The sequence below is a fragment of the Bison bison genome, unplaced genomic scaffold, assembly GCF_000754665.1.
Source record: "Bison bison bison isolate TAMUID 2011002044 unplaced genomic scaffold, Bison_UMD1.0 scf7180017864192, whole genome shotgun sequence".
Classification (NCBI taxonomy): domain Eukaryota; kingdom Metazoa; phylum Chordata; class Mammalia; order Artiodactyla; family Bovidae; genus Bison; species Bison bison.
Window position 1 is genome coordinate 1,384,665 of NW_011494764.1, and position 9,633 is coordinate 1,394,297.

The window sequence follows — 9,633 nt, forward strand, 5'->3', positions numbered from 1 at the left end:
GCACTGTCTGCAGTTGGGGGTGGAGGAATGCGTGGTGAGGCACATTTCATGCCCTCGGGGGGTCAGTCTCAAGAGTTCATAACTGAGGGGAGAGAGAGATAAATTAGGAGTTTGGCGTTAATATATACACACTACTATATATAAAATAGGTAAACAAAGACCTACTGTATAGCACATGGAACTATATATCTTAGAGTAACCTATAATGGAAAAGAGTAGATAGATAGATACGTATAACTGAATTACTTCACTGTACACTCAAAACTAAGACAATATTGTAAATTAGCTATACAGTTTATTCTTGGCCAATACATCATTCATCCTTTTAAAGTCAATTAACTAATTAGGGTCATTCCCTGAATCTTGTTAAGACTGGTAATTGAAGTTGCCACAATTGTGTTTTAAAGGGAGAAGAAATAAAGACTGGCAGGTGGTAGGAACTGCTGTCTGGGGTAGAGGTTCGTGGTGTAGTTTGCTTTTTTTTATAAGTGTCCTCACCTATGTTTTCATCATTCTTTTCCATGGAAACACTAGCTGAGGGACATTAATTTGTCTCAGATTGCCCCTCTTTCAAGAGGGTTCTCTCATCAAAAACTGACTGTTTCCAGCAGCTGAGCCTGCAGACCCTTCAGGAAATTCAGCTGTGCTCATGGCATCACCCATGAGGCTGTGGTACCTCAACATCAGGAAGCATCCCTTGGAAGAAGTCAGCCCGGGGCAGGGGTGAGGCCAGAGGTGGAACACCAGCCACCAAGTCCCAAAGGAGTTTCCTAAGCATAAGCCTCTCAAGACAGTAAGGTCAAAGCTCGGGGAGGTTAACAGCAATGAAAGAAAGGTCAGAGCCAAACCTGCCACTAAGCCACTCTAAGAGGAAGCTAGGAAATGTGGATCTGGCAAAAGGAAGGTCCAGATTCATGCTGGAGAGGGAGATACTGTGGATACAAGTAGCGACTCTAGGTGTGGTTCCTGGGAACACTTGCGTGACTGTAACATTTTCTCTTAAAGGGATATGGTGCAACTTAATAATTGTCCCATCCTTTTTCTTTATCTTCCTCAACCTCTAGATATCGCTTTCCTTCTTCCTCCTTCTCCCACCCCTTCCTTACTCCTTCCACAAGCATTTATCAAGGGTCTCTTTTGTGCCTGTGTTACAAGAGGTAGATTACAGCATGGAGAGCCTGAATTCTTCTTTGAATAGATGCCCAAGAGTGTCGGTGATTTAAAACTCAATACCTGTAAACAACTTGTGAGCATACCATATTTTAGTGCCTGTCTGTGTTTAGTCAAATACTGAGAACATATGTCTCTTTGTAAATCTACTCCAAGGACTGCTAAGAGTGATTCAGAAAACACTCTGAAACGTGCCAGCTTCCGTTGGGATTTGCTCAGAAAGAGCTCACTAATCTGTCCCCAGACCTCCCCACCTTCTCACCCTCCCTGTGATCCCCAAAGAAAGAATCACCTGCAGTTCAGCATCCCTGGCAAGGTAGACAGAAGTGGCATGCTGGTGGCCCCCTCATGGTATCTATCCAGCTCCAGTGGTTAATAACAGTGCTTCCAAGAATGAAGTAAAAAGGGCCATATGACTTGCAGGAAAAACAAAGGCACTAAAATTTAACAGGGGAGTAAAATTTGTTTATGGACCTCACTAAAAAAAGTTGCTGAGTATTGAGTCTAGAGACCCATGTTACTGCCGTTGATTGGGACTTTATTTATTTATTTATTTATTTATTTATTTATTGGTGGGGAAGGGAGGTACGTTTGCTTTTTTCTGGTTTGGATATCTGCTTATTATTGTTGCTTTCAGGAGACATTATTTAACCAGATGTTTATCAACAACCCAGGAAACCATAATGATGTAAAAACTACTTATTCAATAGATCACTGAGCTTAAAGCATGAATTTCATAGAATGCTCTAGCCAGAGTTTTATAGAGTGATTTTATGTGTGTGTGTGTGCGTGTGTGTGTTGTGTGTTAGTCACTCAGTTGTGTCTGATTCTTTGCAACCCCATGGACTGTAGCCCGCCAGGCTCGTCTGTCCGTGGAATTCTCCAGGCAAGAATACGGGAGCGGGTTGTCAATTACTAAAGTATGACCTTAGACAAGTTACCTATGAACTCTGAATCTCAACTCCCTTATCTGTAAAGTGGGGAAAATAAGAACTACATTGAGAAGTTCTTACTGTAGTTCTCAGTGTAGAATTACATTCTACATTGAGAAGTTCTTGATGTAGTTCTTATTTCCCCTGCTTTACAGATAAGGGAGTTGAGATTCAGAGTTCATAGGTAACTTGCCCAAGGTCATACTTTAATAAAATTGCGGTGCCAGGACTCAGCTTTCAGTCCATGTAACTTCAGTGCCTGTGCTCTATTTGCCATACTGCTTCCCAATTGCCCAGTTCTGACGGGGCTTTCTGGGATGTTCTGATGGGCCATTGTGGGAGGGCCCAGACAGCCAGAAGAGTAGTGCTGTGAAATGTTTCCAGTTGATCCTGACCTACTACAATGGTCATTCTCCACAAAAGGTAAGCAGAGCGGTTCACTGTTGGACCACAAATAATGAACTGCTTTGCTCTGAAGTATCGACATCTACCCCGTGACTCAGACTCCACAAAGATCAACAAGGTGGGATTTCCCTGGTGGTCCAGTGGTTAAGACTCTGCACTCCCAATGCAGAGGGCCAGAGTTCAATCCCTGGTCAGAGAATTAGATCCCACATGCTGCAACGTAGAGTTCCCATGAGGCAGCTCAGAGTTCCCTACATTCCACATGCCACCACCAAGACCCCACACAGCCAAATAAATAAAAATAAATAAAATAAATATTTTATAAAAGGTCGAAAAGGAGACGTGTGCAAATATTTAGTTTATCCAATTTGGATCAAGATATTTCTCAAAACCAAACTCTACCATTTATCTTGTTTCAAAATCCTTGTTAATCTTCCATTCTTCACTTTGGAAAACACAGGATCACCAAAGCAATATGAAATTATTTCTTCTACCCTTTCTCTTCCTTTGACATAATTAATCTTACCAAGTGCCAACTGTGCCAAGTACTCAAAAATCATTTCTCACTTTTTTCACTCATTTCTTTCATTCAACAATCTTGTGGAGTAGATATTAACATATTTTCAAAATATCTTGTATATGAACTCTTTATTGATTCAAAGAATATTCACTGAGCATTCATTAACTGAATACCAGAAAATGTTCTAAGGTCTCAGTATAAAATAGTAACAGAGCAGATGTTTATGGTTATTTATTTATGCATAACAAAGCTTTTGAAACTTATTGACTTGATAAGAAAAATTAAACAAGACCTAAATAAATAGGAATATGTGCTCATGAATTGGAAGACTCAGTTGTTTAGTTATTGTTAAGATGTCAGTTTTCCTCAAATTGATCTACATATTCAATATTACCCCAAATGAAAATGCCAGAAGGTCATTTTTGTAGAAATTGACAGGCTGATGCTAAAATTTACATAGAAAAGCAAAGACTCTAAAATGATCCAAGCAATCTTGAAAAAGAACAAAGTCGTAAAACTCACACTACTTGATTTTAAAACTTGTTATAAACCTGCTGCGGGGCTTCCTGGGTGGCTCAGCGCTAAAGAATTCAATAAATATTTAAACCTAAAAGAATTCACTTGCTATGCTCCTTGGGTCAGGAAGATTCCCTGGAGGAGGGGATGGCAATCCACTCTGGTATTGTTGCCTGGAGAATCCCTGGACAGAGGATCCTGGAGGGCTACAGTCTGTAGCATTGCAGAGTCAGACAGGACAAAAGCAATGAGCACCCGCCAAGCATAAACCTGCTGTAACCGAGACAGTGTGGTAGTGATGTTAAGACAGACATATAGGTCAATAGAACAGAATAGAGTCCAGGAATAGACCCTCATTATATGGTTGATTGACAAATTTGCCAAGATAATAGGGAAAAGATAGATTTTACAACAAATAGTGCTGGAATAATCCAAATCCAAAAACATGAACCTGTGCCATATTAAAAAAACATGAAATGAATCATGGATTCAAACATAAAACCTAAAACTCTAAAATTTCTAGAAGAAAATAAGAGAAAATCTTGGTGATTTGGGGTGAGGTAAAGATTTTACAGATATCACACACTATGAGTCACATAGTAACCCATAAATAATTTGAAAAATTGAACTTCATGAAAATTAAAATATCCACTCTTCACAGACAGATAAGAAAATGAAAAGACAAGCCACACACAAAAAGAAATAGTTGCAAAACACATATCAGACAAAAGATTTCTATCCAGAATATAAAAAGAATATATTGAATTTAATTCAATATTAAAATGGAAGTTTAAAAATGTGGAAAGAATTTGAGTGGACACTTCAATGAAGAAAATATACAAACAGCAAATAAACATGAAAAAATGTGCAACATGAGTCATTAGGGGAATGCAAATTAAAACTATAAAGAGGTAGAACTATACGCTCAACAGAATGCTAAAAAAAGAACTGGCAGCCCAACATGTTGGCAAGGACAAAGAGCAACTGGAATTCTCACATGTTGCTGGTAGGAAATGCTAGAATCATCTTGGAAAATACTTTGCCTGTTTCTAGCAGCAACTCCTATTCCTATTTACCCAAAATAAATCAAAACATGTTCACACAAAGACCTGTACACAGATCTTTATAGCGAGTTTATTATTAATAATAATAACTAAATATTTATCAATGGGTAATTGAATATAAAAATTTAGGGTACATCCATTCAGTGAGATATCATCCAGGAATAGAAAGTACGAGACTACTAATACATGCAAAAACATGTATAAAATAAAAAACTTAGATAGCAAAGACTATAAACTGTATGATTCCATTTACTTGAATTTCTGAGAAAATAAAAAATAATAGAGAAAGAAATCAGTGGCATTAGAGGCTGGGGATGTGGATATGGGACTGAGAAATTATAGTTACACAGGAAATTTGGGGAGTGATGGTGGTGGATAACTATCACATTTGTCAAAATGATATCTTTTTTAAAATCCTCATTTTCTAATTGCTCCTAGTACCTAAAAATATAATTGATTTTTATATATTTATCTTAAATCCAGGAAACCTGTTGAACTTTCCTGTTAGTGTTGATGATTTTAATCTAGATGCTCTTAGATTACCTGTATAGACAATTATATAACTTTTGAATTATGAGGGTTAGGTTACTTTCTTTTAAACATATTTGTATGTGTTCTTATTTAATTATGATGGCTAAGCCCGCCAATAAAATATCATCCCTGAACTAAATAGGAATGTTTCTAAAAATTTTGCCATTAATTATGACCATTATAATTTTTTAGAATATACTATCAGATTCAGGATGGTTTCTTATAGTCCTAGTCCATTATAAATTTATATTATGTATTGAATTTTTATTAAATCTTTTTTCTCCATCCATTTAGGTGATCATGAGACATTTCTTTTTACTGTAGTGTGATAAACTACATGTAATACTTTTGAATGTAAAATCTTCCTTATATTTCTGAAATAAAGTCTACTTGGTCATGATTTATCATTTAACTTATGTATTAGTGACAAATTATTTTGCTCAACTTCTTTGGCATTTTTGAAGTTATGTTTATAATTTCTTTATTACTATTATTGTTTGTTTAAAAACAAATGTTTCCTAAAGAAATAAGTGTGGAGTAAGCAACACGATAAGGGGGAAACTACAGTTATAAGGCAATAGTATATTTAAGAACATACTGCTTTTAAACAAATGAGGAGGGCAACAAATGAGAAAGATATACAGAGATTCCTCCCCACCCTGCAGAAGTTACCGGGAAAGACACGGTTCTGCATGAGAAATTCTCCAGGTAGCTGTAACATGCCTGTTTAGCCAGTGAGCACTTGGAAATGTCAATCATCATGACTCTAACACAGCTGTGGGGATGCTTATTATAAGAGCAAATCTGCACGCAAGAGGCTGAGACACCACAGCAAACACGTCAGCCCCATGTCTGCCCTTCTCCGTGGCACTTTGTTTGATTAAGCAGAACATTCAATCTAGCCTTTTATTGCTGACTCAGGGGCAGCCTTGTAAACCTAAGCTGGTGAGGGGATTGCAGCATCCCACAAAGATATCCTATCAGTGAAGCCTAAAGGTTTTTACCCTTTTCAGGTGTGTTATCATTATTATAACATCAGTTAGGAAGTACTTCATCCTTATTATTATGTGGGACAAATTATACAAAATTGGTATGTGCTCCTCAAAGTTTTACAAAGAAAGTGCAGTTGCTTAGTTGTGTCCGACTCTTTGCGACCCCATGGACTGTAACCTATCAGGCTCCTTGACCATGGGATTTTCCAGGCAAGAATACTGGAGTGGGTTGCCGTTTCCTTCTCCAGGAGATCTTTTACAAAACTTGCCTATAAATTCACCTTAGAGACTTTTTTTAAATGAATAGACTTTCCTCTATTTTAATTTCCTTAATAATTATATGTCTAGTTAGTTTTTCTGTTTTAAAATTTATTTTTAATTGGAGGATAATTGCTTTAGAATATTGTGTTGGCTTCTGCCATACAACACATGATTAAGTATACATATGTCACCTCTCTCTTGAACCTCCCCCGCCTCTAGATTGTCCCAGAGCACCAGGCTGAGCTCCCTGTGCTGTACAGCAACTTCCCATTTGTGGTTCAGTCACTCAATAGTGGCTGACTCTTTGCAACCCCGTGGACTGCAGCATCCCAGACCTCCCTGCCTTTCAGTATCTCCTGGAGCTTGCTCAAACTCATATCCGTTGAGTCAGTGATGCCATCCAACCATCTCATCCTCTGTCGTCCCTTTCTCCTCCTGCCTGCAATCTTTCCCAGCATCAGGGTCTTTTCTAGTGAGTCAGCTCTTCACATCAGGCTGCCAGAGTATTGGAGCTTCAGCTTCAGCATCAGTCCTTCCAAAGAATATTCAGGATTGATTTCCTTTAGGATGGATTGGTTTGATCTCCTTCCTGTCCAAGGGATTCTCAAGAGTCTTCTCTAACACCACAGTTCTAAAGAATCAATTCTTCAGCACTCAGCCTTCTTTATGGTCCAACTCTCAATTCCATCCATGACTACTGAAAAAACCGTAGCTTTGACTATACAGACCATCTGTTTTATATATAGTAACATATATGTTTCATCTTCCCTGGAGAAGGAAATGGCAACCCACTCCAGTACTCTTGCCTAGAAAATCCCATGGATGGAGGAGCCTGGTGTCCATGGGGTCGTAAAGAGTTGGACATGACTGAGCGACAAAAAAAAAGAAAAGAAAAAGAAAACAAATGTTTCATCTTGAGTCAGTTTCTTAAAAGATATCCATGTGTAAGTTTTCAGATGGCATTGGCTTAAGTTGCTCATAATATTCTCTTCTGATTTTTTTCACCTCTACTGAATCAGTAGTTATGTCTCCTTTTAATACTAATACTTTTTATTTGTATACTCTATTTTTATGTTGATTGAATTTATCAGAGGTTTATTTCATTAAGCTTCTCAAAAACCTGGTTTTTAGTTTTATTTCATTCTCTTTTATTGTTTCTTTACATTCTTTTTAATGAATTTTTGCTCTTATCTCTGCTATTTATTTCCATTACTTTATTAGATGTGCTCTGTGCTCTTCTATAATATCTTTTATGGATAAATAAATATCAATCACTAGTTCTCTCTTGTGATTACTGTGATGAATAATTACCTCATGCTTAAAAAATGTATACAGAATAATTTAACAAACACTAAGTTTCTACCACCTAGCTTAAGGAATAAGGTGAATGGAGACAATTCTATTCCCCTCCTACCCCTTCATACTCAGAAGTAAACCCTATCCTGATTTTAGATGTTTATCATGCATATTTATATTTTATATTTTTATTATATATATATATATATACCCACAAACAATATATAGTAATACAACATTACTATGCATGGGTGATTTTAAACTGTAAATAAAATCATAGAAATCCTTATAAAATTTATTCTTTTTTTCTTAATATTATATGTTTGATATTGAACTAAATAAACTTAGTTTTAGTTTGTTCATTTAACTCATGTATAGTATTCACTCATTCATTCGTTATTTGAGTGTACACAATTTGTCCATTTTCCCATTGGTTAATATTTAGATTGAGTTCCAATTATTTCCAATTGCAAATAATGCTGTAATGAACATTCTTGTAAATTTTTATACCTTTTACATCTTTAAAAGTTTTAAGTATACTTACTTATAAACTATTCTAGGAATTTCTCTGGTAACCAGTGCTCTTGGTGTTTTAATATTAATATTTATTTATTCATCTATCCATCCACTTCTCTATCTAGACATCTACATAATACTATGTCTCAGACACTTAAACAAATATAAAATTACTTAATGTTGTTTTGTCTGTTGACTCTCTAACGCATGTTGGTTTGTTTCTGTGTGGGTTTTGTAATTGTGGATTGTGGACTCATCATTAGTCTCTCTTACTTGGTGGAATGCCTATGGTTTAGCAAATGGAAGTGCTCCTCCACAGGAGTTTTGCTTTACTTCTGCCAGGTACCCACGAATAACATTGGCTTAGAGTCACTTCATATATTAATTTTTCAGCTTAAGTTTTACAGAAAAATTGGAAAGAATAGATTTGGATCCTAAATTTGCATAAAGCAGAAAGTAGAGATTCTGAATTCTCAAGGATAATGTTTTTCACCCACAGCAAAACATAGACATGCTTTCTTCTCTCCCTGTGTTGGTAGGTGGAATTTCGTCTAGAGAATCTTATCTCTACAGATCAACCCTGCAAGCATCCTAGTTTATGTGGTTTTCCATTGCAGTCCTTTGCTTCATTCAGACCCAAGACAGGATCTCCTATCCCTGAATTTGACCTGAAGTTTAATTATTAGGCCTAATTACACACTCAAGATTCCTCCTCCCAGGGAAACTATTTCATGAGCTCACAGGATTTCCCTGTTCGCTACAGTTTCATTTATGTCACTGACATTTGCTTTCCTATCAGATCAATCATGCACTTTGGTCTTTGTTGTTATATTAATAATTTAGCTAGAGTTTCAGAGAAGACACATGACTCTGGGCAGCTTCTACTAATTGATCAGAATGATCTTTGAAAACATAAATCAAATTTTATCTCTCTCCTGCCTAAAACCTTCCAAAGAACTGATTTCAGCCTGATGGCAGCTAAGATCATCAGAGAAACTTCCAGTTATACAAGCATACCTCAGAGATAGTGCAGTTTTGGTTGACTTGCAATAACACACATAACATGAATTTTTTGTTTCCCAGTGCATATAAAAGTTATGTTTACACTATATCATAGTCTACTAAGTAGGCAATAGCATTATGTATAAAAGAAGACAATGTGCTTATTTTAATTTAAAAATACTTTATTGCCCAGAAAAATGCTAACCATCATCTGACCCTTCAGCAAGTCATAATCTTTTGCAACAATTACATCAAAGACCACTGATCACCAAAACAAATATAATAATAATTTAAAAGTTTGAAATACTGTAGAAACTACCAAAATTTACCACAGAGACACAAAGTGAGCAAGTGCTGTAGGAAAAATGACACCAATAGGCTTGTTTGAGGCAGAGTTACCACAAAGCTTCAACTTTTATAAAAAACAC